Raw genomic sequence first — 5,782 nt, 5'->3', positions numbered from 1 at the left:
CCGCGAGTTCTCCCGCGGCCGTGACGGGCTCGCCTCCCCCGGGGACCCCTTCTGCCCCGCACGGCCTTGCGCCTGCGCCCGCAGCAGGTCCCCGTGGGCGCCCCCACCCCGCGGTCCCGCCCGGGTGAAGGCGGGTCTGGGACACGTCGGCGGAGAGCGAGCCATTTGCAAGGGCGTCGGGGGCCCGAGAAAAGCCAGGCGTCCTCAAGTCGCTTCCCCAGTGAGGGCCGGACAGCAGAGGTCGGGGGCCGAGGGAGAGACTCGGGGCGCCCTCCCGGGTCCCCTCCAGCAAGGCTCGGAGGTCTCACCCGCGGCCCCTCTCACGACAGACGCGGCCCCTTACACTCGCCCTCCGGGGCTGCAAGCCGAGCCCCATCCTCCTCCCCCGGGCAGCTCCCCCTCCCAGCCGCGGGCGCGCCCCGGGGTCACCGCCCCCCCCCCCCCCGCAGCTGCTCCCTCTCTCCAGCCCGCCAGTGCCCGCTGCTTCCCCCGGGGGCACCTGCGTCCTTCCAAGCTGCCCCCGAGACCCGACTGGAGCCAGACCTCGGAATCACTTGGGGGGACTGGACAGTCGGGGGAATGACCACGAGGTCACCTGGCCCCGCCCCGCCCCGCCCCACAGCTCCAGGTGCAGCCCCCCTCCCCCGCGCTCGCGCTCTTCGCCGCGAGTCTGCTGGTCCCTCCCCACCTCCTTGGCGACCACCTGGCTTCTCGCTGGGCTTCCGCAGCGGCTGGGATCTGCTCTTCTTTCCCTGCTCAGTGCGGCGCAGATTCCTAGACGCCGCGTCCCGGCACTGGGGATGCAAGCCCACTCCTCACCAGTGGGCGGACGGCTTTGCCCCTCGTCCTCCCCTGCGTGCTCCCTCCACCTCCGTTCACGGGACTCACCCCCGGGCCTTTGCACTGACTCTTCCCTCTCCCCTAATGCTCTTCCTCCACGTGTTGTAAGCATCAATACAATCTGCGCTTGAATTTTCCTTGGTGTCAAAATCGAAAAAACTCTCCACTCTCCGGTCTCTCAGAGCATTTCCTTTAGGAAACCAGTCAATTCTTTCTGCTCCTTTTGAGATGGATGCAAACTTTTTGAAAAGCTAAACAAGCGTCTGGCTGGTTTTACAATCCGGCAGTGTTTCCCTCTAGAGTCTCAAAGCTGTCTCTGAAATGTGAGCAGCAGGGAAGACAGACCCTCTTCCCTGTCTTGGGATTTTCTCGCAAAGGCCTGGCCCCAAGTTACCACCAGCCATTGCAGAAACAGAACTTTAAGATCTTTCTTTGAATGAGAGGACGTAACCACCACAATGACCGCCCTCCCCGGGTAAATCCACAATAAATTGAACCCCACGGGTGCTGTCAAGTCCTTTTTGAAACTGTTTTATCGCTCACTGGGTTGGCAGAGTCACGACTGGGTTTCGGAGTTGTACGTCGGAGGCAAGTACTGGAGGTAGAGATTACTTAAAAAAAACTTAAGTCTTTGGAAAAAAAAGTTTTATTACAGTAAAATGCACATAAGAAAGATGTCCACTTTGATGATTTTAAGTGCACGAGTCAGCAGCGACCGGTTCAGCCGCAGTGCTATGCGCCATGACTGCTGCCCGTTTCCAAACAAAAAGTCTGTGCGGTGACACGGAGGCTTCGGGCCCCCTGTGCCTTGGGCCGCGGCGCGGGCTGGTCCACTTCGTGCTGCTCTGCACGTGCCGATGCACACAGTTCACGTGGGGAGCGTCAGCGGTCTGTGGCGCTTCGGGTCTGGCTTCACTGAGCATCACGCCTGCAGGGTCCACCCGCGCCGCAGCGTCTCGGACAGGGCTCGCTTCCATGCGACCAGCAGGCCCTCGCGTGGATGCACACACTGTGTCTGTCCGCTGACCGGGGCGCCGACACGCGGGAAGGGCGCGGCTTCACCCTCCGGGTGTGCACCTGCGCTTCCTCCAGCACGGCTTGCCGGAAAGACGGCCCTTTCCACTGAAATGGTCTTTTCACCTTGTTGAAAAGCAACGGACCGCACCCATGAGAGTTACTTCTTGCCCCTCCTTCTGTCCCGTCGGTGGATCTGTCTGCTCCTTGGCTCAGCACCACACTCTTGATTACTGTAGTTTCGTTGCAAGTTTTGAAATCAGGAAGTGTGAGTCCTCTTTGTTCTTTTTCAAGATTATTTGTCTGTTCAGGTCCTTGTAATTCCATATGAACTTAGTATTATTATTTTAAAGATTTATTTTATTTACGTAATCTACACCTGGCGTGGGGCTTGAACCCACGACGCTGAGATCAAGAGTCGTGCGCTCTACTGACTGAGGCAGTTGGGCACCCCTCCATGTGAATTTTAAAATAGATTTTTCTCTTTCTTCAAAATCATCATTGAGGAGATCGCCTTGAATCCGTAGCTCACGGTGGCCAGCGCTCACGTCTTCACAAAGGTCGGTCTTCAGTCCGCGAACACAGACCTGTTAATTTCCGTCTGGGGCATTTGTCTCAGCAGTGTTTGCCGCCGTCAGTGGACGAGGCTTCTCCTCCTTGGCTGAAGTATTTCTGAGGATTCGGATTCCTAGAACGCGGATGCTGATGCTGTTGTAAACGGAATCGCCGATTTAATTTCCGTTTACAATCGTTCGTTGAAAGCGCGCGCGACGCAACTGGCTTGTGTGTGTTGGTTTTGCATCCTGCAACGTTGCAGAATTCGTCTGTTGGCTCTGAAAGTGTTTCCGTGGGAGTCTTCGGGGTTTTTGGCATATAGAGTCACGTCATCTGCAAGTAGAGAGAAATGAATTCTTCGCCAGTTTCAAGGCTCTCACACCGATTTCCCGTTTAGCCACACTGGCTGGCGCTGTCGGGACCATTCGAAAGTTCAAAGGGGGCCTCCCTGTCCTGCTGCTGAGCTTAGGATAAAGTGGTCCGTCCTTCACCGATGAGTACGACGCGCTGTGAGCTGGTCATGTATGAGCGACCTTTGTCATGGCAAGGAAGTTCCCGTCTAGTCCCAGTTTACCGAGTGTCCTTGTCATGAAAGACCCTCGGATTTTGTCAAATGCTTTTCCTGCACCCACGGAGATGCTCACGCGTCTCCTTCCCCGTCGCCCGATAGCTGTGCTGTGGTCACGTTGGTCGGTGTCTGCGTGTCAGATCACATTGCGTTCCCCGCTGGGTCGCGGCGCGGGAGCCTCTCGGTGTGTGTCCGGTTCGGTGGACTCGCGCAGGGTTTCGGATCTGTCCTCGCGATCCCAGATCCGGCCGTGCTTTTCTGGCTTTAGAATCAGTGACAAGTTAGGAGTGTTTCCCCTTCTATCTTTTGGAAGAGTTTGGGAAGTTAATTCTTTTAAAAATGTTTGATTGAATTCACCAATGACGCCCTCTAACCCTGGGCTTTTCTTCGTGGGGAGGTTTTCGGTTGTGGGTTCCGTCTCTTCTGTCTATGTGGATTTTCTCGTTCTTCTCGACTCAGTTTGGGAGTTTGTGTGTTTCTGAGAGTTTGTCTGTTGTGTTGACGTTTTCCTGTTTGTTGCTGTACGACAGCTTACGGTATGCTCATATAATGCACGTTACTTCTTTTAAATCCTTTATATTTCTGTAAAATTAATAGTAATGTCCTCACTTCATTTGTCCTTTTATTAATTGGCGTCTTCTCTCTTTTTAGTCAGTCTAGTTAAAGGTGTGTCAATTCTGTTGATATTTTTAATGAACTAACTTGATTTCATTGGCTTTTTCTGTTTTTGCATTTTCATCACTTATTTCCATACTAACCTTTTTAAAAAGATTTTTATTTATTTATGAGAGTGAGCCCCACAAGTGGGGTGAGGGGCAAGAGGGAGGGAGAAGCAGACCCCCCCCCCAGCAGAGCCCAATGTGGGCCCAATCCCAGGACCAGGAGCTGAGCCGAAGGCAGCCATCCGACCGACTGAGCCCACCAGGCGCCCGTCTATGCTAATCTTTAGTATTTTCTTCCTCTTGCTAGTTATTTCCCCCTCCTGCTAGCTTCAAGTATAGCTTGCTGGGTTTTTGGTTTTTCTCTTGTTCCTTATTGTGGCATCACCAGAAAGACATAAATATTTACATTTAATGAAATTTCTATTATGTCACTCGGTGAGCACAGGAATAAGAGAACCAGAAGTTCCGTGGCCGCACGGAACGAGAAATAAAGACTTTGCAGACACAGTTTGGAAGTCACTAAACAAATGCAGGATTAACCTCCGATAAGGAAAACTCAACGGCTCCTGGCGAGCGAGACCGTGGCCTTCAGCCTGCATCGTCGTCCTTGTCGGGGTCCGCAAAGGTCCGAAGTGTGCAAAGACCTGGGCGTGCGGCGCATTCTCGGCGGAAGGAGGGAGAATGATACAGAAACCAGCTCGGAAGAGGCGCACACATCGGAACTGAGAGACAAAGACGCCGAGCCCGTCCCTCGCATGCGGGACGAGGTAAAGGGAATCAGGAAAACGAAGAGGGGACGCGGGTGAGAGACAGGAGTCCCGGAAAGGAACGAAATAGAACATCTGAAGCTGGAAAGCACAACAGCTGACGGAAGGGCCTGCGGGCCGGGCTGCGGAGCTCCGCGGCGGGCTGGGCGCAGAGAGCGCGGCCGCGGAATCCCCGACGCAAGCAGAAGTGGAAACAGCGAGACACCAGCATCCGGCAGGACCGCTGAGTGCACAGCCCGGGAGTCCCAGAACGAGGGGAGAGAACGTGGCCCACACGCTCCAGATCTGAAGACCGGCATGAATCTGTGTACCCAAGAGCCTCAGCAAAGTCCAAGCAGAATGAAGGACACGTTATAGCCAAGTTGTCAAAGGCCAAGGTCACAGAGAATCTTAAAGCAGCAAGAGAGACACGGCTGGTCACGTGCAAGAGATCCTCGGTACTGTTTTTTTTTTGGTCGTTGTTGTTGTAGATGTTTTTTAAAGATTTTATTTATTTGTTAGACATCACAAGTAGGCAGAGAGGCAGGCAGAGAGAGGGGGAAGCAGGCTCCCCGCTGAGCCGAGAGCCCGATGTGGGACTCGATCCCAGGACCCTGGGATCATGACCTGAGCAGAAGGCAGAGGTTTTAACCCACTGAGCCACCCAGGCGCCCCTCTTAGTACTGTTTTAAGGGGCTTCTCATTAGAAGCCTTGCAGACCAGAAAGCGGTGGGATGCGACCTTCATGTCCTGGAAGATGTAAAAACCAAACCAAACCAAACCAAACCAAACCAAACCAAACCCTGTCAACCAAGAATTCTCTAGCCAGTAAAATCTATTTTCCAAAAACAAAAGGGAAAGCAAGACGTTCCCGATAAATCAGATCCGAGGGAGCTCGTCCCTAGGGGACCTGTGGACAAGGGATGCTAAAGAGGGGTGCTGGGGGGCTTAGTCCTGAAGCGTCTGCCTTCCGCTCAGGTCATGATCCCAGGGTCCTGCACGGGGCTCCCTGCTCATCGTCCGCTTGTCGGGAACCTGCTTCTCCCTCCCTCTGCCCCCCTGCCCGCTCTCCTGCGCACTCCCGTGCTCCCTTTGTCTCTGTCAAATGAATAAACACTTTTTTAAAATGCTAAAGAGACTCCTTTTGGCTGAAATGAAAGGATACTAGACAGTAACTAAAAGCCACATGCAGGGCGCCTGGGTGGCTCAGTGGGTGAAGCCTCTGCCTTCAGCTCAGGTCGTGATCTCAGGGTCCTGGGATCGAGCCCCGCATCGGGCTCTCTGCTTAGCGGGGAGCCTGCTTCCCCCTCTCTCTCTGCCTGCCTCTCTGCCTGCTTGTGATCTCTGTCTGTCAAATAAATAAAATCTTTAAAAAAATGTACAAGCTGGCATTACAG

Source organism: Mustela putorius, unplaced genomic scaffold (genome assembly GCF_011764305.1).
Source record: "Mustela putorius furo isolate JIRA1106 unplaced genomic scaffold, ASM1176430v1.1 tig00001419_pilon_pilon_pilon, whole genome shotgun sequence".
In the NCBI taxonomy this organism is placed as follows: domain Eukaryota; kingdom Metazoa; phylum Chordata; class Mammalia; order Carnivora; family Mustelidae; genus Mustela; species Mustela putorius.
Note: the sequence above shows the minus strand (reverse complement) of the source record.